We start from the raw sequence: 25,969 nt of genomic DNA, 5'->3' as shown, positions 1-25,969 counted from the left end.
AGGTCTGAGGTCAGTATGCTCCTGGTCATAGATGAGGGCATGGAAGAGGAGAGTGAACCTCTCCCCAACCTCCTCTCTGCCAAAGAAGGTGATGGATCAGTGGAGGGTGTCATTCTTTCTGACTCCCTGACTCTAGATCAAAGGGGAGACTGCTATGAGTTGTTGGGGCAGTTCTTTTCCCTGTTTTCCCTTACTCCTGGACTCACCCATCTGTGTGTCCATGACAATGACTCGGGAGACAGTCCCCCTGTAAAGAATAAAATTTACAGGTTGTCAGATACGGTGAAGGCCAGCATCACGGAGGAGGTCTCCAAGATGTTGACCCTAGGGGTTATTGAGAAATCAAGCAGTCCCTGGGCCAGCCCTGTGGTGCTGGTACCTAAGGCTTCTACCCCAGGTGGAAAGCCAGAACTCCAGTTCTGTGTGGACTACTGGGGTCTCAGCTCAGTCACACGGACTGACACTCCGCCCATCCCCTGAGCTGATGAGCTTGTTGACAAACTAGGCGCTACCAAGTTCCTGAGTACTTTTGATCTCACATCAGGGTGCTGGCAGATCGCCTTGACTGAGGGGGCTAGAGAAGGATCTGCATTTTCCACACCTGATGGCCATTACCAGTTCTGGGTGATGCCCTTTGGGTTGAAAAATGCCCTGCTACCTTCCAAAGTTTGGTTAACGCCGTCCTAGCTGGCAAGGATGCCTACTGCGCAGCCTACCTAGATGACATAGCTGTCTATAGTTCCAGCTGGAAGGAATACCTGCTCCACCTCAAGAAGGTGCTTCAGGCTCAGCAACAGGCAGGTCTGACCATCAAGGCTAGTAAGTGCCAAATTGGGTAGGGTTCCGTGATGTGCTTGGGACATCTAGTAGGTGGTGGCAAGGTGTAGGCACTCGAGGCCAAGATTAAAACTATCAAGGCCTGGCTACCACCTAGAACACAGACGGAAGTGAGAGCCTTCTTAGGCCTCACTGGATAATACCGTAGGTTTGTCAAGGACTATGGGTCCACTGTGTCACCCTTGACAGAACTTACCTCCAAAAAGCAACCTAGGTTGGTGAATTGGACAGAGATTTGCCAGAAAGCCTTTAACTCTCTGAAGTAAGCCATGTGCACGGCCCCCATGCTTAAGGCCCCTGACTACTCCCAGGAATTTATTGTGCAGACAGAAGCTTCAGAGCATGGCATAGGGGCTGTTCTAGCACAGCTAAATGAGGAGAGCTAAGACCAACCAGTAGTCTTTATTAGCAGAAGACTATTGCCACAGGGACAGAGGTGGAGTGCTATTGAAAGAGAAGCATTTGATGTGGTCTAGGCACTGAAGAAGCTGAGACCATACCTGTTTGGGACTCACTTCCGGGTTGAGACAGACCACAGGCCCCTCAGATGGCTCATGCAGATGAGGGGTGAGAATCTTAAGCTCTTGAGGTGGTCCATTTCCGTACAGGGGGTGGACATTACAGTTGAGCATCGCCCGGGGATTGACCACTCCAACTCTGATCGTCTCTCCAGATACTACCAATTTAGCGAAGAGAGCTCCCAGGAGGTTGGGTAGCTCTCCCCACTTTCAGCTGGGGGGGGCACATGTTGGACCTGACAGCCTTAGGGTGGTAACCCTTAACCTTTTGCCTGCCTCCCTCTACTTTTTAAATACTGTTTTTGCTGGTTTTAGGACTCTGCGCACCTTACCACTACTAACTAGTACTAATGTGCATATGCTCCCTCCCTTTAAAACATGCTAACATTGGATTTTACCCAATTGGACTATTTAATGTACTTAAAAGTCCCTAGTAGAGTGCAATATATGTGCCCAGGGCCTGTAGATTAAATGCTACTAGTGGGCCTGCAGCACTGATTGTACCACCCACTCAAGTAGCACATTAACCTTGTCTCATGCCTGCCATTGCAAGGCCTGTGTGTGCAGTTTCACTGCCAATTCAACTTGGCTTTTAAAAATACTTGCCAAGCTTATGAACTATTGAACTATTAAACTGAAAGGGCACCTGGAGCACTTCTAAGCCACTCTTTGAAGTCTCGCCCACTTCAAAGGCACATTTGGGTATATAAACAGGGCCTCTGCCCCTACCAACTCAGACACCTTCCGGAGAAGAAACTTGAACCAGAACCTGCATCCTGCCAAGAAGAACTGCCTGGCTGCCCAAAGGACTCACCTGCCTGCTTTCTGTGCAGGACTGCTTCCTTGAGGTTGCCCTGCTGCGTTGCTGTTCTCTGGCTGTGTTGAAGAAGTGCTCTCCAAGGGCTTGGATAGAGCTTGCCTCCTGTTCCCTGAAGTCTCAAGACCAAAAAAAGTCATCTCTACAAGAAGGACTCCTTGTGACGACAAAATTTGATGCACAGCCTGCCAGAAATGACTCACAGCCTGCACTGTGGTGTAAATTTCACCCCACACCGATCCGGAACGACGCAATTCAACTTCGCAACCAGAAGATCGATGCAGATCCATCGTAGCACCTGGAAATTCGACGCATGGCCCACTGGAACAACACACAGCCGAACCGGAACAACATAGTCCGACTTCCAGAGAGAAATCGACGCAGCTCCTGTGACTTCGTCCTGCCAGCGCAGGAAATCCATGCATCATCCCCGGGGCGTCTGAAAACCCCAAAACCCAAAGAGGATCCACGACAGAGTGCCGGAAATCGATGCACAACCATCCCTACGTGAAAACTAAATGATGTATTGCCGTGTGCGGCCCGAGAAATCGACGCACACCCCTTTGTTTCCACGCATATTCTCCTCTGTGGTTTTTTGCAGAGATTTTTCACACAAACCAGGTACTTTGTGCTTGAAAGAGACTTTGGGGGTCATTCTGACCTCGGCGGTAAAAGGCTCTTACCGCCGTTCAGAAGACCGCCATTCTACTGCCGCGGCCGCGGTAAACCGCCATGGTCATTCTGACCCACAACTGCCAAACTGCCAAAAACCCGACATCCACGGAAGGCCGTCTCATCAGCGGTCAGCGATAAACTGGAGATGACCAAACCTCCACTGTCACGCCAACACAAACACGCCCATGCCATTACGACCCACGAATCCACGCGGCGGTCATTTAACCGAGGTATTCCATTGGCGGTACACCCCTCCCACACATCCAATCAACTATAAAACACACACCCACATCACCCACAAACCCCCACTACTAGAAATTCGGAGAGAAGGCGAGAGAGAGAGAGAGAGAGCACAGCTATCGAAAAGCCCAACACACAGAGGAACACAACATCATCACCCACACTACATCCAAGCACAAAACACCACACACCACCACACACACCACACTCATCACCACAAACACCACCCCACACCACCCCATGGCACCCCAAAGACACCCCAGGTTCTAGGACCAAGAACTCAGGGTCATGGTGGAGGAAATAATTAGGGTAGAGCCCCAGCTATTCGGCACACAGGTGCAGCACACCACAATAGCCAGGAAGGCGGAGCTATGGCAAAGGATCGTCGACAGGGTCAATGCTGTGGAACAGCATCCCCGAAACCGGGAAGACATCCGAAAGCGCTGGAACGACCTACGGGGGAAGGTGCGGTCGATGGTGTCAAGACACAACATCGCTGTGCAGAAGACTGGCGGCGGACCCCCACCCACTCCACCCGAATTCACAGCATGGGAGCAAGAGGTCTTGAACATCCTGCATCCTGAGGGCCTCGCTGGAGTAGGCAGAGGAATGGACTCTGGTAAGTCTAATCCCAACTACTTCACCCCCCCAACCACCAGCATACCAACCCACACACCCACCCTCACCCCCAACCTCCCAGCACACATCCTCCCTGCCAATGTCTCACCAGCACAACCCACCCAACACAACACCAATCCCTGAATGCCAACACAAACCATGGACACCCATCACCTAAGCCTGACCACTGCACATACCCATCCCCCCCCACAAACCACCCTCACAACTCCTCCCACAAGGGAATGCCAGCACTGGGGGACAAGGGCACCCACAAATCGCACACCATGGCACACACAGAAGCAATAACCATACTCTTTTACCCCTGCAGGGCCCGAACGCCAACACACCGGCCAGGAGGGTCCAGATTTGTCCATCCCGCCCCCAGAACAGGCCCCCAGTGATGACAGCAGCTCTGTCGACCTAGAACCTGATGACCAGCCCGGACCATCGGGGACCTCTGGACACTCGGTTCCCCACACACAGACACAGGCCACAGCAGACCCAACCCCCTCTGGGAATACCAGCACAGCTCCCACCCAGCGGGCCCATGCCTCTGTCTCCAGGACACGTCAATCAGCGGTGTGTCCGCCACTACAGGGCACCCAGGCTGACCCACCACCCCAACAACAACAGGGACCTGGGGGCAGTGGTAGTGGGCACTCCGTCCAGGGGACAGAGGCCCAGGGAAACAGGGGAACTGGGAGGGCTGCTGTGCGAGAGGGGGTTGACCGGCCCAGGGAACCCACTCTCCAAGAGGCCCTCACCACCATCATGGGAGCATACCACCACTCCCAGGAGACGATGGCGACGGTACTGGCCAGGTTCCAGGAGATCCAGGCACAGCAGGAGGAACGGTACATGGGGTTCAGAGACGAACTCATGAACATCGGTACCGCAATGGGGACCATCGTCCTGGCCCTCAACCAGATAGTCACCACATTGCGGGACCATGTGGCACCCCAAAGGGCCCCTGTCACTAGCCCGGACGACGAACAGCCTACCACCTCCGCCGGCGCTAGTGGACAGGAGGCCCCCACACCACGACAGGCCACCAGAACCCCACCTCCTGCTGAAGATCAACCACCCCGCAAGCGGAACCTGAGATCACACTTGAAGACAGAGTAGGATGCCAAGACCCCCGCCAGCATAAGATACCCCCTGATGTCATCCCACTGTCCAACATTGTCACCCTGTCCAAACTTGAACTGCCCCTGCTCCATCCATCCACAGGCATATGGACAATGCACCTGTGCGACTGAGAACTGGACTCTGCCATGGACATTACTCCACCCCCACCCATCACCGTTTTACTATCATGGACCTATATGCAGCACTTCAAATAAATCACCAATTGCACTTCAAATTTCAGGAGTCTGCTTGTATTCTTTACAAATGTATTTCACATAACGGTGCAATAATGTTCAGTTACATTGTGATGACAACATACCAATGACAATAAGCATTAGTCCATGGGCAAACAAAGCAGAAGTCACGCTGTGGGTCATACAGCTCTGAAAAGGGAAGGGAAAGTCAAAAATCAGTTAAAAGGAACTGGGGGGGAAACACAGAAAGTAGAGATGCAGGAGGCCAGAAGTAAATGTAAAATGGCGTGGGTGATTCTTACCTGTGTGCTACTGAAAATACTGTTGTATGACTGTGTCCCTGTTGTCCGTGTCGTCCCCGTCGTCTTCCTCCTCTTCACTCTCCACAGGCTCCACAGCTGCTACAACACCACCATCTGGACCATCCTCCTGCAGGAAAGGGACCTGGCGTCGCAATGCAAGATTGTGAAGCATACAGCAGGCCACGATGATATGACACACCTTCTTTGGTGAGTACATTAGGGATCCACCTGTCATATGCAGGAACCTAAACCTGGCCTTCAGGACCCCGAAGGTCCGTTCTATAATCCTCCTAGTTCGCCCATGTGCCTCATTGTACCGTTCCTCTGCCCTGGTCCGGGGATTCCTCACTTGGGTCAATAGCCAAGGCAGGTTGGGGTAACCAGAGTCACCTATTAGCCACACACGGTGTCTCTGTAGCTGTTCCATCACATAAGGGATGCTGCTATTTCGCATGACATACGAGTCATGCACTGACCCAGGGAACTTGGCATTTAGATGGGAGATGTACTGGTCAGCCAAACAGACCACCTGGACATTCATCGAATGGTAATTTTTTCTATTTCTGTACACCTGCTCATTGTCTTTTGGGGGTACTAAAGCCACATGGGTCCCATCAATGGCACCAATGATGTTGGGGATATGTCCAAGGGCATAGAAATCACCCTTCACAGTGGCCAAATCACCCTCCTCGGGGAAAACAATGTACCTCCGCATGTATTTCATCAGGGCAGACAACACTCTGGACAAAACCTTAGAAAACATAGGCTGAGACATCCCTGATGACATGGCCACTGTTGTCTGAAAAGACCCACTTGCCAAAAAATGGAGTACTGACAGAACCTGCACCAGAGGGGGAATCCCTGTGGGTTGGCGGAGGGGGGACATCAGGTCTGGCTCCAGCTGGGCACACAGTTCATGTATAGTGGCTCGGTCAAGTCGGTATCGAAGTATAATATGTCGTTCTTCCATTGTCGACAGGTCCACCAGCGGTCGGTACACAGGAGGATTCATCCTTCTCCTCGCAAGTCCCAGCGGACGGTGCCTAGGAAGGACAACATGGAGCACAGAGTCAAGCAACCCACAGGTTCGTTCACACAGCTTGCGCAGTACACGAATCGCTATGCATGGAACGGCTTGTATGAGTGGCAATGCAAGGCCTAGGCCTGTGTGACGCAGTAGAAATCATGCCATGTGGGCCCTTGAAATGGCGGCTGCCTGACCTGTGAAGTGTGACAGTGGGATGTGAGGTCACTGCGCTGGCGTGGCACACCGTGGCGGTAGGCGGTCGAAGACCGCGGCGCAAAGCAGCATTGTTTAACATTGAACCCTATGGGTCTCAGGATCCAATGACGATGTGCGCCGGCGGTCGCGGGACGCACCGCCGCGGTACGCACCGCCGCGGGCGTGACCGCCATTTTCTATCTGATTAATCACTCGAGACCTGATCATCCACAGGAGAGGACCTATACTGCAAGTGCTGCTGTGACCTCGGTCTGGAAGAGACAATGGCTGCTGCGACTGGGGAAAGGGCCCCTGCCTTCACTTCAGAAGAGTTGGAGAAACTTGTGGATGGGGTCCTGCCCAGTATGCGCTACTCTACGGTCCTCCAGACCAACAGGTAAGTACACTGGGTGCACGTTGAATGGGCTATGCCTGGGTTGTGTATGGTGGATGTAAGATGGTGGGGTGGGGAGCGAATGAGGAGTGCAAGGCACGACAGATGAGAGCATGTGCCACATGGCAGGGTTGGGGAGGAGGGGCAATCACATCTAACATGCAGAAAAATATTGAAATTTCCTTTCCCACCCTGTACATGTCAAATAGGTCAGCGCCCATCAGAAAGTCGACATTTGGCGTGCCATCGCCAAGGAAGTCAGGGACCTGGGGGTCCACAACAGACGGGGCACCCACTGCCGAAAGAGGTGGGAGGACATCCGCCGTGGGAGCAGGAAGACCGCCGAGTCACTGCTGGGGATGGCCTCCCAACGTAGGAGGGGTGCAAGTCGTACCTTGACCCCCCTGATGTCCCGGATCCTGGCGGTGGCCTGCCCCGATTTGGATGGGCGCGTGAGGACATCACAGCAGACACAAGGGGGTGAGTACCAGCACATTCTGCTATCTTTACGCGCAGTGGAGGTGCCTGGGTGGGGGAGGAGGGCTGTGGGTGACATCAGGCCAGGGCGCTTTCTGTAGTGTAGTCCCCTCCTTTAGGCATGGCCCTGTGCCCCCGCCCCCCACCTCTGTAGGGTGCCAAGTACAGCAATCCATGGTCCAGCATCACCCATGTGTGCATTTGTTGTCCATAGACCTGTAGGCCTAGTCACAAGTACTGAGTAGTGTACCCCGATTTCGCGGCGTAGTTCTGGAGGCTCCTGTGTCTGTCCTCTCCGACAACAGTGTTTACAATGCATGCACTCAACCTGTTTTTATTTCTCCCCCCACCCTTTTTCTTTATCTTCTTGTGCATGTGTGCATTAGAATCATCAATCGGAGGAGAATTGGCATCGGAGCACGAGGGAGATGCAACTCACAAGGCCCCTGTGGGCCATGGTACAGACACCGAGGTCACCAGTGATACGGAGGGCGAGGGGAGCACCACAACGGGGACCCGTGGCGACACCAGCGACTCCGACACGTCCTCGGAAGGGAGCTCCCTAGCGGTGGCGGCAACATCCGGGCCCCCCGCCTCTACAGGTACAGCCGCCACCCAGCGCACCAGCTCCGCCCTCCCAGCAGCCCCTCAGCCTTCGCTCTGTGCCCGCTCGCCCAAGAAGGCGGGCACCTCCTTCACCCCAGGCACCTCAGGCCCTGCCCCTGTTACCCCTGCTGCCCTCAGTGAGGAGGTCATTGACCTCCTACAGACCATCATTGTTGGGCAGTCTACCCTTTTGAATGCCATCCAGGGGGTAGAGAGGGAGGTGCATCGGAGCAATGCATACCTGGAGGGCATTCATTCGGGTCAGGCTGCCCATCAACGATCGTTCAATGCTCTGGCCTCAGCACTGACGGCAGCCATTGTCCCTGTTTCCAGCCTCCCTCTTCTAACTGCCTCCACCCTGTCTCTGTCTCCTGTTCCTCAGCCTATCCCATCCACACCATCAAACCAGCCTGCACACACCTCAACACCCAAGGGCAGCTCATCCAGACATAAGCACCACAGATCACACAAGCATTCACCCAAGCAACACCCAGATGCAGACATGCCAACAGCCACTACCACCTCTGTTTCCCCCTCCTCCTCGTCTCCCTCCTCCCTCCCTGTGGCGTCTCCACTCACACCTGCATGCACACCACCATCAGCCAGTACTTCCATCACCAGCACACCCTCCAGTACAGTCCGCACACGTGCAGTCACCACCCCCACTGCCATTTACACGTCCCCTGTGTCCTCTCCCACTGTGTCTGTCACCCCCTCTTCCAAGACACACAAACGCAGGCAGCCACCCACCCAACAGCCAACCACCTCACGACAGCCTACGTCACAAGCACCTGCACCCAAAGACAGCACACCTGACTCTCCTACAACCACATCCTCTTCCTCCACTCCCATACCCACTACACCTACCCTTTACATTGGTCCTAAAAAACTTTACCTCTCCAAACTTAACCTCTTTGCCCCACCTGACCCACCCCCTCCATCTGCTAAGAGTCCCAAGAGCACCTCAGCCACCACCAGCCCTGCTTCAAGTGTCACCATTGTGCACGGGTTTTGGAGTCCACCCTTTCCCAGCACTGATACATCGGCCAGCAGCAAGGGGACAGCCAGCCCCCCCCCTGCAAAGAGGACCCGTAAAATCAAGGGCAGCCGCGAGAAGACTGACATGGCTGCCCCCAAGGAGCAAAGTCCTGGGCCGTCACCTGCCACAACATCCAGGGGAGGCAAGGGCCAGAGAGCCTCATCGAAGGAGGGCAAGGGCAGCAGGGCGGAGAAGTCAGCCAGCAGGGGCGCGGACCAGGAGGGCCCCACAAGCCCCATCCCGGGTGTGAGGGAGGACACCCACGGGCCCAGGACTCCATCACAGAAGGGTCCAGCAACTGCACGGTCGGAGGGCGACTAAGCAGGGAGTCCTGGCCGGGTCTGGCTCCCTTGAATGACTGGACAAGCACCGCTGAAGAGGGCCCCGCCGTGCAGAAAGGCACCGCTGAAGAGGGCCCCGCCGTGCAGAAAGGCACCGCTGAAGAGGGCCCCGCCGTGCAGAAAGGCACCGCTGAAGAGGGCCCCGTCGTGCAGAAAGGCACTGCTGAAGAGGGCCCCGCCGTGCAGAAAGGCACCGCTGAAGAGGGCCCCGCCGTGCAGAAAGACACGGCTGAAGAGGGCCCCGCCGTGCAGAAAGGCACCGCTCTGCTGGGCCCCGCCGTCTCAAGCACCGCTCCGCTGGGCCCTTCCTGTCAAGCACCGCTCCCCTGGGCCCCGCCGTCTCAAGCACCGCTCCGCTGGGCCCTTCCTGTCAGGCACCGCTCCGCTGGGCACTTCCTGTCAAGCACCGCTGGCCCATTGACAGTGCCGGTTCTGTGTCGAGCTAGTGTTCACGCTGCACTCGTGGCACCCTGCCTCCTCCATTACCCGTGGAGTCTGTAATCCACCTGATGGCCTGTGTCTCTGCACTCCCCAGGATGGCACAGTGGGCAGACCACCCACTGTAGAGACTTGTGAGACTGTGGCTTTGCACTCCCCAGGATGGCACAGTGGGCAGACCACCCACTGTAGAGACTTGTGAGACTGTGGCTTTGCACTCCCCAGGATGGCACAGTGGGCATGGTGGACCCTTCGTGGATCTGGCGTTGTGGACTCATGTGGCTGAGGTGCCCCCCCTTCCCTTCCCCCTGAGGTGCCTGTAGTTTTGTCATCTGATGCCCCAGCAGTGTTCTCTCCAACGGACTCAGGTCTCCTGTGTGGGCTTTGCCCATGTGTTGATACACTTTGTCCCACGGACAGTGGAAATTTAAGTGACTGTGCAGGACTTATTGCCTATATTTATCGCTTTCGCAATGTTCTTACTTGATTTTTTTAAATTATATTGCTATTTTACCATGACTTCAAAGAACCTCTTTTATACATAAATTTTGTTTCTCACTTTAATTATGTCTTTGCATTATTCCGGGGGGTTTGGGTGGTGTCACTGTGACTTGGTGCTCTGCATTGGTGTGTAGATAGTTGGGTACAGGTCCATCCTCACTGTTAAAGCGGTGGTAAGACCGCCAACAGGCCGGCGGTAAAAAAATTGGAATTATGACCGTGGCGGAACCCGCCAACAAAGACAGCCACTTTAACACTCAGACCGCCACGGCGGTACAGACAAACAGCGCGGAGGTCACCGCCAACAGACAGGCAGAGGACAATGTACCGCCCACAGTATCACAACCTACCAAGCCGCCACCTTTTCCAGGGCGGATTCACCGCGGATAAAAACACGGTGGAAACAGCCATTTCAAAGGGAAAACGCTCACCTCTACACACTCCACGAGGAAGGAGGGTACCTTAGAGCCGAAACTCCATATTCTGCCAGCGCTAGTCTTCCTACTCCTATACGAGGATAATCAACGCCGGCGGCGAAGACCGCGGTGAGTACTGCACCTACGACATAGGGGAGGGGGGAGGCAAAAACACAGGGACACACACAACCAGCATCCCAACCCCCACCCCGACCCTCACCCTCTACAACACACACACCAATGCATATCTATACATCACAGTAACACCCCCACAGAAGAATGCAAAGACAAAAGGAAATGAGTCGAACCATTGCAATATATCAAAATACAGTAAGCAAATATATACATATATATATACACACAATAAACAAAATATACACCACGATTAGTAGTGCAGGTATTGCACCATTCATAGTCCGTGGACCACTGGGCCCAAAATGCATGGGCGAGCCCCACACAAGATACCCAATGAAAACGTAGAGAACACTGCAGGGGCATCAGATCGAAATACAACAGGCACCTCAGGGCGAAGGGAAGAGGGGGCACCTCAGCCGGATGAGTGCACCACGCCAGATCCACGAGGGGCTCCATGCCCATTGATGTATCCTGGGGAGTGCAAAGCCACAGTCTCTCAAGTTTCTACAGTGGGTGGGTTGCCCACTGCCATATCCTGGGGAGTGCAAAGCCACAGTCTCTCAAGTCTCTACAGTGGGTGGCTTGCCCACTACCAAATCCTGGGGAGTGCAAAGCCACAGTCTCTCAAGTCCCTACAGTGGGTGGGTTGTCCACTGCCATATCCTGGGGAGTGCAAAGCCACAGTCTCTCAAGTCTCTACAGTGGGTGGGTTGCCCACTGCCATATCCTGGGGAGTGCAAAGCCACGGTCTCTCAAGTGGATGCTTTTCTCCACTGGTTCTGGAGGGGGACTGGTGCCCAGAGTGCTTCATCCTGCCAAGGACAGACAGAGTGGATGCTGCTCTCCACTGGTTCTGGAGGGGGACTGGTGCCCAGAGTGGTTCATCCTGCCAAGGACAGACGGAGTGTATGCTGTTCTCCACTGGTTCTGGAGGGGGACTGGTGCCCAGAGTGCAGCACACACCCTGTGACGGTCCCAGTTGCGTCACTGCCCCTGCCGCAAATGGGCTAGCGGTGCACTCCATGGCAGTCTTTGCCCTGTTCAGCGGTCCTTGGCCTGTTCAGCGGTGCTTGAGTTGCCAGTGTCAGACCTGTTCAGCGGTGCATTCCATGGCGGTCTTTGCCCTGTTCAGCGGACCTTGGCCTGTTCAGCGGTGCTTGAGTTGCCAGTGTCAGACCTGTTCAGCGGTGCATTCCATGGCGGTCTTTGCCCTGTTCAGTGGTCCTTGGCCTGTTCAGCGGTGCTTGAGTTGCCAGTGTCAGACCTGTTCAGCGGTGCATTCCATGGCGGTCTTTGCCCTGTTAAGCAGTCCTTGGTCTGTTCAGCGGTCCTTGCCAAGGCGGTCCTTCATTGCCCAGCAGGGCTGTGGCTGGCTGTCCTTCATGGGTCAGCTGGGCTGTGGCTTGCGGGCCCTCCTGGCCAGTGACGATGGGGGTGGCGGTGGCCTCCTGGCCAGTGACTCTGGGGCTGGCGGGGGCCTCCTGGGCAGTGACTCTAGCGGTGGCCTCCTGGGCAGTGACGATGGGGCTGGCATCCTGGGCTGAGACTCTGGCGGTGGCCTCCTGGCCAGTGACGATAGGGCTGGCCTCCTGGCCAGTGACTCTGGCGGTAGATTCCTGGGCAGTGATGATGGGGCTGGCCTCCTGGGCAGTGACTCTGGCGGTGGCCTCCTGGGCAGTGACGATGGGGCTGGCCTCCTGATCAGTGACTCTAGCGGTGGCCTCCTGGCCAGTGACGATGGGGCTGGCGGGGGCCTCCTGGCCAGTGACGATGGGGGTGGCGGTGGCCCTAAATGGTAGTGGAGGTGGTGAGTGCACGTGAGCGGTTGTGGTGGTGGGTGTGCTGGTGCGGGACGTAGTGGCTGTAGTGGTAGTGCATGCAGGTTTGAGTGTAGACGAGACTGGGAGAGAGGAGGGAGACGACGAGGAGGGGGACACAGTGGAGGCAGTGGATGTTGGTGTGTCTGTATGTGTGTGTGATGCTTGTGTGAGTGCCTGTGGGATGTGTGGTGCTTATGTTTGCCTGAGCTTCCCTTGTGTGGTGAGGTGTGTGCAGGCTGGTCTGATGGTGTGCTTGGGATAGGCTGGGGTACAGGGGATTGGGTCTGGGTGGAGGAAGTTGGAGGGGGGAGGCTAGACACAGGGACAATGGCTGCCATCAGTGCTGAGGCCAGAGTTTTCAGGGTTCGATGAAGGGCAGCCTGACCAGAATGAATGCCCTCCAGGAATGCATTTGTGTGTTGCAATTCCCTTTCTACACCCTGGATGGCATTCAAAATGGTAGACTGCCCAACAGTGAGGGACCTGAAGAGGTCAATGGCCTCCTCACTGAGGGCAGCAGAGGTGACAGGGGCTGAGGTGCCTGGGGCGAAGGTGATGCCCACCCTCCTGGGTGAGCGGGCATGGGGCGAAGGCTGAGGGGCTGCTGGGAGGGCAGTGCTGGTAGGGAGGGTGGCGGCTGTACCTGTAGAAATTGGGGGCACAGATTTTGCCGCCACCACAAGGGAGCTCCCATCGGAGGATGAGTCCGTGTCGCTGGTTGCAGATCCTGTGACTGCCGTGGTGCTCCCCTCGCCCTCCGTCCCACTGGTGTATTCTGAGTCCGTGGTGTGGCCCTCCATGGCCATGTGGGATGCAGCTCCCTCATGCTCCGGTGCCACTGTACCTCCGCCTGATGATGCTGATGCACACAAGAACAGGGAGACCACAAAAAGGGGGACGACGACAAAAGAAAGACAGGTTGAGTGCATGGCTTACCGCTACCGTTGGCGGACAATACAGACACAGCAGCCCCCTGCACTATGTCGCGCTGTTGGGCTCTACAGATGCAATTCCTGGGATATGGCCTACATGGCTATGGACGACATCTGCACACATAGATGACACAGGGGCATGAATAGCTGTACTTGGCACTCTACAGAGGTGGGGTGGGGTGCCATATGTCCTGCATTACAGAGGGGCCTAGCCTACGGAACTCGCCCTGGCCTAGGGAAACTCACAGCCTGCCTCCCCCACCCAGACACCTTCACTGTGTGCAAAGTCCGCTGAAGGATGTTGTACTCACCCCCTTGTGTCTGCTGTGATGCCCTCAAGCGCCCATCCAACTCAGGGTAGGACACCGCCAGGATCCGGAACATCAGGGGGTCATGGTTCGACGGGCACCCCTGCCACGTTGGGAAGCCATCCCCAGCTGAGCCTCCGCCGTCTTCTTGCTCCAGCGGCTAATGTCCTCCCATCTTATCCGGCAGTGGGTGCTCCGTCTGTGGTGGACCCCCAGGGTCCACATGTCCTTGGCGATGGCACGCCAAATATCCTTCTTCTGGTGGGCACTGACCTACATGACATGTACAGGGGAAGAAGAGAAGTCATTACCAACTGCACCGTCTAAGTGAGTGGCCCACATCCCTACCCTTGCCATGTGGCACATGCATTCACAGTCCTTCATGCACGCAGAACTGTGCCCCCTTCATTCTTACAACCAGCCCTCTCCACACAGGCATAGCCCATACAATGTGCTCCCTGTGTACTTACCTGTTGGTCTGGAGGACCGTAGAGTAGCGTGTACTGGGGGAGGACCCCGTCCACAAGCTTCTCCAACTCCTCTGCAGTGAAGGCAGGGGCCCTTTCCTCGGACACACGAGCCATTGTCTCTTCCAGACCGAGGTCACAGCAGCACTTGCAGTGTAGGTCCTCTCCTGTCGAAGATCAGGTATCGAGTGATTCAACAAATAGAAAATGGCAGTCACGTCCGCAGCGGTCACGTCCGCGGTGGTGCGTACCATCACCACCGGCGTACATCGTCATTGGCTCCTGGGACCCATAGGGTCCAATGTTGACCAAAGCAGCATTGCATCGCGGTCTTTGACCGCCTACCGCGACGGTGTACAACGCCAGCGCAGTTACCTCACATCCCATTGTCCCAGTTTAGAGGTCAGGCAGCTGCCATTTCAGGGGCCCACATGGCCTAATTACCAACTGTGTCACACATACCTAGGCCTTGTCTCACAACACAAATACAGGCCACATTTTGTCTATGAATGGTGTTCTGTGTAGACTGTGGGTACATACCTCTGAGTTGTTTGACTCTGTGGTCCCTGTTGTCCTTCATAGGCACGTCCGCTGGGACATGTGAGGAAATGGCGGAATCCTCTGGTGTACCGACCGCTGGTGGACCTGTCGATAATGGAGGAAAGAAGTTTGATCATCACCTACAGGTTTGACCGTGCCACAATCCAGGAACTGTGTGCCCAGTTGGAGCCTGACCTGATGTCACCAATCCGCCATCCCACAGGAATCCCCCCTCAAGTGCAGGTGCTATCAGTGCTCCATTTCCTGGCAAGTGGGTCATTTCAAACAACAGTGGCCATGGCATCAGGGATGTCCCAGCCTATGTTTTCCAACGTGTTGTCCAGAGTGTTGTCTGCCCTTCTGAAACACTTGCGGAGCTACATTGTTTTCCCTCAGGTGGAGGACTTGCCTACAGTGAAAGGTGACTTCTATGCCCTTGGACATATCCCCAACATCATAGGTGCCATTGATGGGACCCATGTAGCTCTGGTCCCCCCCACAGGAGTAAACAGGTGTACAGGAACCAGAAGAGTTATCATTCCATGAATGTACAGATGGTATGTTTGGCAGACCAGTACATCTCCCAGGTAAATGCTATGTTCCCTGGCTCTGTGCATGACGCCTACATCCTGCGGAATAGCATCATCCCTTATGTGATGGGTCAACTCCAGAGGCACAGGGGGTGTGGCTATTGGAGGACTCTGGTTACCCCAACCTGTCATGGCTACTGACCCCAGTGAGGAATCCCAGGACCAGGGCAGAGGAACGCTACAATGAGGCCCATGGGCGAACTATGAGGGTGATCGAACGCACCTTCGGCCTCCTGAAGGCCAGGTTCAGATGCCTCCATATGACAGGTGGTTCCCTATTCTACTCACCAAAGAAGGTATTCCAGATCATCGTGGCCTGCTGTATGCTTCACGACTTGGCTTTGCGATGACAGGTGCCTTTTCTGCAGTAGGATGGTCCAGATGGCGGTGTTGTGGCAGCTGTGGAGCCTGTGAACAGTGATGAGGAGGAAGCAGAGGAAGAAGACATTGACAACAGGGACTCAGTTATCCAGCAATATGTCCAGTGACACTCAGGTGAGAAAACATTCCTGCCTACTACAAGTACTTTAACACTTCTACCTCTATCCTGTCTGTCGATTTTAACCAATATATGGTCACTGAGTTGTACATTTCCCTTACGGTTTCACAGGTGTGGTTTCCAACGTGTGTCATCTGCTTAGATTCCTCATGGACTTGAGATGTGTGACATAGGTATGTTGACATTACATGTGAAAAAGCATTTTGTCACTGTCATTGCTAATACACATTTTCGAAATCACAGACTGATTCCAGATTGTTTTGTGCTTCAAGGGTGTTTATTGAAGTGCTCAATATCGGAGGGGGGTTGTAAAATGGTGAGGGGTGATGGTGGAGGAATGTCCATAGCAGAGTCCAGTCTATTAGTCTCACAGGTGCATTGCCCATATGGGCATAGGAAGTGGAGCAGGGGCAGTTCCAATTTGGACAGGGTTACAAAGTGGGACAGAGGTTTGACAATCAGGGTGGTCTCATTTCTTGGAGGAGGTCTTGGCATCGTGCTCTGTCTTGTTCCTGGATCTCAGGGACCGCTTGCGGGGTGGTTCTCCGTCTGCAGGGGGTGGGGTGCTGGTGTGGTGGTCCTGTGGCGGTGCCTCCTGTCCACTAGCGCCGGCGGAGGTGGTGGGCAGTTCATCGTCCATGCTAGTGTCAGGGGCCCCTTGGAGTGCCACAGTGTCCCTCATGGTGTTAAGTATTTCCTTCAGCACCCCTACGATGGTGCCCAGGGCGGAGCTGATGGTTCTGAGTTCCTCCCTGAACCCCAAATACTGTTCCTCCTGCATGTGCTTGGTCTCCTGAAACTTGGCCAGGACCGTTGCCATTGTCTCCTGGGAGTGGTGGTATGCTCCCATGATGGAGGAGAGGGCCTTGTGGAGAGTGGGTTCCCTTGGCCTGTCCGCCCCCTGTCGCACAGCAGCCCTGCCAGGTCCCCTGTGTTCCTGTGCCTCCGTCCCCTGGACCGTGTGCCCACTGCCACTGCCCTCAGGTTCCTGTTGTTGTTGGGGTGGTGGGTTATCCTGGGTTCCCTGTAGTGGTGAACACACAGCTGATTGACATGTCCTGGGGACGGAGGTATGGGCCCGGTGGGTGGGTGCTGTACTGGTGTTACCAGAGGGTGGAAGGTCTGTGGTGGGCTGTGCCTGTGTGAGGGGAACCGACTGTCCCGAGTCCCACGATGGTCCGGGCTGGTCATCTGGATCCAGTTGGACAGAGCTGCTGTCATCACTGTGGGCCTCTTCTGTGGGTGAGGTGGAGATGTCTGGACCCTCCTGTCTGGTGACATTGGGTAGTGGTCCTGCAGGGGTGTAAAAGCATGATTATTGCATCTGTGTGTGTCATGGTGTGCAATGGGTGGGTGACCATGCACCCCAGTGCTAGCATTCCTGTGTTTGGGCTTGTGTGATGATGGTTGAGGGGGGGGTGTTATGGGTATGTGCAGTGGGCATGCTTTAGTGATGGGTGTCCATGCTTTGTTGTGTCATGCAGGGCTTGGTGTTGGGATTTGTGGTTTGTGTTATTAGTATATTTGTGAGGAGTTGGAGTGATAAGGGAGGGGGCGAGGGTGGGGGTCTGTGATAGCATGCAGGTAGGGTGGGGATATGATAGTTAACGGTTTGACTTACCAGAGTCCATTCCTCCACGACTCCTGCGAGGCCCTCCGGATGCAGAATCGCCAAGACCTGCTCCTCCCATGTTGTTAATTGTGGGCGAGGAGGTGGAGGTCCGGCGCCAGTCCGCTGTACCGACAGGTGGTGTCTTGAGACCACGGAATGCACCTTCCCCCGTAGGTCGTTCCACCTCTTCCTGATGTCGTCCCTATTTCTTGGGTGCTGTCCCCCTGCATTGACCCTATCGACTAATCTTCTCCATAGCTCCATCTTCCTAGCTATGGAGGTGTGCTGCACCTGTGCTCTAAATAGCTGTGGCTCTACCCGTACGATTTCCTCCACAATGACCCTGAGCTCCTCCTCCGAGAACCTGGGGTGTCTTTGCCGTGCCATGGGGTGGTGTAGGTGATGTGTGGGGTGGTGTGTGTGGTGATAAGTGTGGTGATATATAGTGCTGTGTGGTGTTTTGTGCGTGGAAGTTGTGTGGGTGATGATGTTGATTGCCCGTGGCTGCTAGTTTGTGGATGGTGGTGTCTCTCTCTGGCCTTCTTTCAGAAACTTTTTGGTAGTAGGGGTTTGTGGGTGATGTGGGTGTGTGTTTTATATTGTATTGGGTGTGTGGGTGTGGTGTGTATATGTGTATCAGGTGTGTGTATTTGGAATTGTCCAATGTGGTGTTGTTTTGCATGTGTGTGTGTATTTTGAGCGCGGTGGTGTGTATCGCCAATGGAATACCGCGGTTGAAAGACCGCCGCGTGGATTCGTGGGTCGTGATATCATGGGGGTATTTCTGTTGGTGTGACGGTGGGGGTTTTGTTTTCGCTAGTTTATCACTGACCTTTGGTGTGGCAGACTTGTGTGGGTGCCTGGATTTTGTCAGATTTCGAGATGTGGGTCGTAATAGCTGTGGCGGATTTCCGCGGCGGTGTGTTGGCGGTCTTCTGCACGGCGGAAAGCGGCTTTTACTGCCAATGTTGTAATGACCACCTATATCTCTGAACACCATGGCACCTCAGGGATTGAACAAAGATGAAAAGTTGGCAAGTAAGTTGGGAGAACTCTAGATACAGTTGGAGTTCTGAGATATATTGTGGATGATGTACAACAGTAGCCTCCCCTCTACCCTCCTCAATGTCTGTTTGTCGGTGTTTCCCCAGGTCAATATGGGGAATTTAACATTTTTATTTGTGTATTCTGAGTTAAATCAATGTTTGTTGTAAAGGCCATTATATGAGATGTCTCCTCTAAAGAAATGTTGGGAGTACCTCCCCTATAGGATGTCAGCATGTGGAATTTGATTCATTTTGCTTAGAGATAATGTTTATGTGTTTTTTCTCTCTTTTCCCTTCCCCCTTTTTCTCTTTTTCTTTCTTTTATAAATTGTTTCCCTCACCCACCCCTTTCATCCTCTTTACTTCTCACAATGCCTTTTCTGTGGGTTAGCACAAGTAAGTTCAAGAGTAGACAACTGGTTTACTGTGGGACTGTTGTGATTCAGCTCCTGGACAGTATTGTACCTGTTAATTCTTATATTTATGAATTTGTAATTTGAATATCATTTTCAAGCTATGCATGGACGTTTGTTTACTCACAGTGGTATGAATACAACCACTTGGGCTGGATTGAAGGTAATTCTGATTAATATCACACATCTAATTATATGGGGGAGTTAGACACTATGGCCCTCATTCTGACCTTGGCGGGCGGCGGAGGCCGCCCGCCAAAGTCCCGCCGTCAGATTACCGTTCCGCGGTCGAAAGACCGCGGCGGTAATTCTGACTTTCCCGCTGGGCTGGCGGGCGGTCGCCTTCAGACCGCCCGCCAGCCCAGCGGGAAAGAGGCTTCCACGATGAAGCCGGCTCGGAATCGAGCCGGCGGAGTGGAAGCTGTGCGACGGGTGCAGTTGCACCCGTCGCGTATTTCACTGTCTGCGCAGCAGACAGTGAAATACATGTAGGGGCCCTCTTACGGGGGCCCCTGCAATGCCCATGCCAGTGGCATGGGCACTGCAGGGGCCCCCAGGGGCCCCGCGACCCCCCCTACCGCCATCCGGATCCTGGCGGTCCGACCGCCGGGATCTGGATGGCGGTAGGGGGGGTCGGAATCCCCGCGGCGGTGCAGCAAGCTGCGCCGCCGCGGAGGATTCAATGGGGCGGCGGTACACTGGCGGGACCCCGCCAGTGGTGCCGGTCCGTCGGAATCCCCATTGGAGCACCGCCGGCCTGTCGGCGGTGCTCCCGCGGTCCTCCGCCCTGGCGGTCAAAGACCGCCAGGGTCAGAATGACCACCTATATTAGATAGGATTATGTTATTGAAGTTATGAATTTACTTGGGTATAAGACTGCCCACTTGGGCAAGTTGGGGGTACCAGTCATTTGATTGAGTTAATATAACACCTTGAAATAACACATATTAAACATGATATATACTTTATTACAAAAGATGAATGTGCATTAGATATGAAATAAAGATTTTAGATGAATATTGAGTGATTCCTTGCAGTTTTCATTTGGGTAGAATAACCGTATGAACTGTGTAGTGGTATATTGGATGCCACAAACATATTGTTTTTAATGTGGACTTTTTCTTTGTAGTTTGTTAATTTTGTTTAACACTCTGTGGGTTTATATTGTGTTGGGGAAGTTGATAACTCAACTGTGAGCAATGAGTTGCATGCAGAAACACATTGGGTGTGTAAATATTGGGTGTGTAATTATGGTACTAGATTTAAGTATGGATACTTATTAAACTATGGCTTGGCACGCTGCGGAGTTTGTGTAATTTGTTCCAAATACACACACACATATATATATATATATATATATATATATATATATATATATATATATATATATATATACGTATATATATATGTATATGTATATATATATATATATATATATATATATAGAGAGAGAGAGATACATACATACATACATTTATACATACATATATATGCATGAACAAGGCTATGGCTGAAACACGTTGGGAGGAAGCACCCTGTGTTTGTCAATATATTTTTCTGCAACTGTCCGAAGGTGTCTTGACTTTTCCTTGAAAATGGGATAAGGAAACACTGGACATATATATATATATATATATATATATATATATATATATATATACACCTGAAGGGGAAACCTGTTCCCTGATTAAATGAATTTTGCAGCATTTTGAACATGTCTGGGCTTTCCTTGTACGTAAGAATGACTTTTGTATGTTTTGGGGTTTACAGAACCTGGCCTTGATCGCTGTGCTACAGCTTCCAAACTCCGGATTGCTTTTTGGTATTCAAAGGTATACATACATTTCCATATACACATATATATGACCTAGTTTCCATAGGAAAACCATTTTTTAGTTTTTGTTTTGTTTTGTTTTTTTATTTATTTTGCCAATAACTTTTGCACCACTAGAAAAATCGTCACAACATTTTTGAAACTTATACGACAGTTTGTTCAGCTACAGACCTGAAAATTTTGGGGGGATCCGTCCAGCTGGAGTTAAGAAAAAGGGGGTCCCAAAACACGTTTTTCCCATGCATTTTCCCATAGGATCTTTATACACTCCTTCAGCCTGAACCGCTGAACAGAATAACGCCAAACTGAGGGTAGAAGTGCGCCTCCCCGGGGGCAACATAGTTAAAAAATAATAGGGGGGGTCCTGCAGACTCTCCCAGTCCCTGGGGACCACCAGCTCCTCAGGGTTACAAAATGATTTAAAGAGGGGTCGGCACGGACCTCCCGGCCCCAGGGACCACCACTTCCCTGGGGCAAAATAGAAAAGAAGGAGAGGGCCACAAGCCCCTCTCCTGGAGCCATTAATGGCCCTGGGGAACACCACGCTTCGGGGCTGACTCCTGCTACATCCCAAGGTGCCCACCTTTTTGAGGTAGCTGTTTTCTTTTGCTTGGCAGGGGACAGTGATGGAACATTTACATCTTTTTCCCATCACCAACTTTGGATTGAATACCATAGAAATGTCTGGACACTGCATCGTTAAGAGTCACCTGTGGTTTAGAAGTTTAGGTCTCATTCCTTCACACAGAAAGTTGAGGGTTCCAGACTAGGTGTGTCAGTTGTCATTTCTCAGCTTTAAACTCTTTTCAGCTTCAAATATTTAAAGAGCATAAAGAAGTTGGTGTGGGATTGGTTGGTTATAGGGGCTGGCCGCATGGGTAGGATTAATGAATAATAATTAAAATTACTTAACTTTTAAAAGAAACATAGAGATTCACAGAAAAAAGAAAAACAAAGTTTACAGAAACATTATAGTTAGATTCTGAATTTGCTCTCACAATACCATAGAAATTCAGCAGTTATAGGCAGGGGTGCGATAGTTATAGTCACTTGAACTCTAACAATAACTGATGCATTTCTATAGTTTTGTGCAAGTAAATTCAGAACCTATCAATATAGAACCTATGCATACATATGTATAATATAGTTGTAGTTAGGACCATGTTTCCATAGAAAGAAAAGTTTTTTGACTTTTTTATATCTTTGGCACCATTTAGTAACTGTTGATGAAATGTTTCAAGAAAAGTGATTCCTGTTGTGCATAGGAAGTTTGGGGTAACCTGTCAAGGGGGGGCAGAGAAGAAAGGGGGTCAAAAAACATACATTTCCTATTTTAATCTCCATAGGAGTTTTGAACACAACTACAGCTCAAACTGCTGGATGGAATTACACCAAATGTAGCAGAAAGGTAGCTTTCGATACGCAGATTATGCTGTCAGTTAATTGGTGTAAATCTGTTCAGCATTATTTGAGATATTAAAGGGAAAATAAAGTTGTATATCTCAGGCTGTGGATCCTCCTTGAAGACTTTGTAATTAATAAAAGCTTGTGCATGGAGCTTCAGACCTCTAATTGGATGCCAGCGCTTCTAAACAGAAAATGTTGGCAGCCATTTTGGGACTCGGCTTGTGCCGAGTCCAGAAAAAAAGTGAAAAAAAAAAGTAATGGGGACACAGAAGGAAGGTATACCCTGACTACTTAGCTCTCGGTCTGGGGTCCCACAGGAACCCCACCAGGACAAAAAAGCACTTTAAAAAAATATATTTTGCTGTGAATTCACAACAATGTTGCAAATTCACCTCAAATTTCTTGAAAAAAATGCTAGCTCCTGTGCTTGTTTTTATGAAGCCCCCAGTTGGACCAGGTCCCGGTACCATTTTTAAATAAAGGAGGGGGTCATGGGGCCCCCTCCTAAGTCATTTTGATTCCCAAGCTACTGCCACCTCCCCGGGACTTTATTTATAATGAATGCAGGGGGGCCGCATGGCTTCCTGCAGCCCCAGGGACCACCACCCTCCCGGGGCTTTAATGAAATTTTAATGACAGGGGACGTGTGCCCCCCATGCAGCCCCTGGGACTGCAACCTCCCTGAGGCTTTAGTCAAATACAGTATGGGAAGGATGCCCCCCCCCACATCCACTGAGACCACCACCTCCCCAGGGCTTTAATCAAAAATATGTGGAGGTGCCATGTGTACCCCACAGCCCCAGGGACCACCACCTCTCCAGGACTTTAATCATAAACAAAGGGGCTGTGCTTCCCCCACAGGTCCCGGGACCACGACCTCCCTGGGGCTGAAGTCAAATACAATGCGGGTGGGCAGCGCAGCTCCCCTACAGCCGTGCACAGCCCCCCTCAAGGAGTTATAGCTGTCCCTAGGGACTGCCACCCCCCAGAAGCTGGCTTCGGCTATGTCAAGGGGTACCCACCCCGGGACATAGCTATTACTCTGACTTGGATGGAGTTTTGACAGCTCCCACCAAATCAGAACAAACACTTAACTTTTTGAAAGTGAGCACTGTCAAACAGATCTCACTTGCAGAAAGTGACATTTTTATCGGTTCCCCTGGACGCAAATATGTGTGCAGGGAAACAGAAGAAAACATTGCTCCCACAAGCAGCTCCCTGCTTCTGGGAGCATTGCTGGCTACTGCAGGACACAGAGAGTCAGTTAGAACTGCAGGGATCTTGAGGCTCCCCTGTGGTCCTCTCAGTCGCGATCTCTTCTATCCCATAATGGGATGGAAGAGAGAGATTGTTATTGCAATGGTCACTCATGCAATAACCTCAAAGTGTCAAACCCGCAAGATGGCAGAGAAGGGCTCTTTCACTGTCAGTAGGTTGAAGGTTCAAATCCTAGTATCTCTTGACAGTCTGCTTGTTTATTTTACAGTGTTTTGACTGATAAAGATTCCTAGTGATGGAACATTGAAATATTTTTCCCCTCAAAATCATAGCTAAGTCTGGTGACTGTACAGTAAGGAGTCACCTCTGGTCTAGTGGTTTAGGGCCAGATGTAGCAATTTCCGAATGTGCGATTTGGAAATTGCGAATCGGTGCGACTCACAATTTCCGAATCGCAAATTTGGATGCAGAACGGTGTCTCAGACACCGTCTGCGAATCGCTATGGGGTCGCAAAGACCCACCTCATTAAAATTAATGAGGTGGGTCGTATTTTGCGACCCCATAGCGATTCCCTGCACTCACAGGGATGGTGGCTTGCTCAAGACAGCAAACCTCCATGTCTGTGACTGCTTTTTAAATAAAGCTGTTTTTTTTTTTTGTATTGCAGCCCGTTTTCTTTAAAGGAAAACGAGTTGCAATACAAAAAAAATAACGAAACCATTTGGTTTGGTTTTTTCAGAGAAGGCAGTGGCACTGCCTGCTCTGAAAAAACATTTTTGGCAACCTTCACATCCCATGGGGACCCTTCCCTTTTGCACTGGTGATACTGGTGGTAACTGCGAATTGCTTTGCGACCATGTTCGCGGTCACAAAGCAATTTAGCATCGCGGTGCGAGTCACAAATAGGAAGGGGACACCCCTTCCAATTTGCAAGTCACATTCACATTTTGCAAGTCGGTACCGACTCGCAAAATGTGAATGAGCATCGCGATGCGCATTTTGCATGGCGCAAACTGCGATTTTCGCAGTTTGCAGCATGCAAAATGCTTCCTACATCTGGCCCTAAGTTCTCAGACATGCATACTAAAGGTTAAGGTTCTAGTCTAGGTGAATCTGCTCATTTCCTGCTTTAGTTTATTTTCAACTATAAATATTTAAGTTACATACTGGAAGGTGATCTCACTCTTTTTAATTGAGAAACATTTTTCTTTTCAACTTGTCCAGAAATATCTCATTCTTAAGTATATCATTCATCAAAGCTTAAATCGCTCTTTCTCTCTCAATGTCTTTCAATCTCTCATGTTCTCTCTCTCTCTCTTTCTCTCTGAGCACAGTGCAAGGTTGGGTGTTTATAGGGGATTGGCTACAGGCGGTGGTTGGATTAACAGTTATGGCCTTATTCTGAGTGTGGCAATCTATAGACAGCCACACCCGATGTGGCGGTCAGGACCACCGCCAATGTGGCAGTCCGACCTACACATTACAACTCTGGTGGATGGACCACCAGGGAACCACCAGCTCCACCAGGATCTTGGATCCCGGTGGTCTGGCGATGGCAGAGATCCTAATCCACCAGGGCAGATATGCAAGCAGTGCTGCACTGGGGAATATGACCTCGTTCTCCACCGGTTTCATGGTGGTAGCACTGCCATAAAATGGCTGGCAGAGAACGGGGGCAACAGGGAGGCCCCTGCACTGCACTTGTACTTGGCATGGACAATGCAGCCCCCCTGCCCATCACCATTACATTATTCACTGTCTGCACATCTGTCTGCACTGTCTGCATGAGCTCAGATGCACTTCTTTTTCCTAAATATGGGCCTAAAATTGATCTTAGAACCTCCCTTTCCATTACCCCCTTACTGACTCAGTGGCAGACATATCCTTTATCTTCCGGTAATTTTGTTTTCAAGATAATCATTGGAATAGGAAATAGATGTGTTTTTGCCTCAGCAAGCAGCTAGGCACCATTTGGCTCTTTAAACCAACAAAAAATCCAGAGCCTCTGACTCTTTTTTAGGGCACAGCCATACCACTCTAGCGAGGAGCCAGATGCTTTTTGCATTCTTTTATTCATAAGAAAAAATGTAAATAATGTATGTCTCTCTCTGGGGTGCAGACAAATATATGTCTCCCAGCGATGAGCTCACACATTGTTTGATTTTTTTCTTATCTGTAGACAAAGTCCAAACAGTGCCTTACTCCTTACAGGGCCGTAGACAGATATGAATGTTGTTAGACCTGACAGCCTTATGGTGGTCACCCCTAGCTTTTTGCCTGCCTCCCTCCACTTTTTGGACACTGTTTTTGCTGGTTTTAGGACTCTGCACACTTTACCGCTGCTAACCACTGCTAAAGTGCATATGCTCGATCCCTTAAAACAT

Source organism: Pleurodeles waltl, chromosome 4_1, assembly GCF_031143425.1.
Source record: "Pleurodeles waltl isolate 20211129_DDA chromosome 4_1, aPleWal1.hap1.20221129, whole genome shotgun sequence".
Taxonomy (NCBI): Eukaryota; Metazoa; Chordata; class Amphibia; order Caudata; family Salamandridae; genus Pleurodeles; species Pleurodeles waltl.
Note: the sequence above shows the minus strand (reverse complement) of the source record.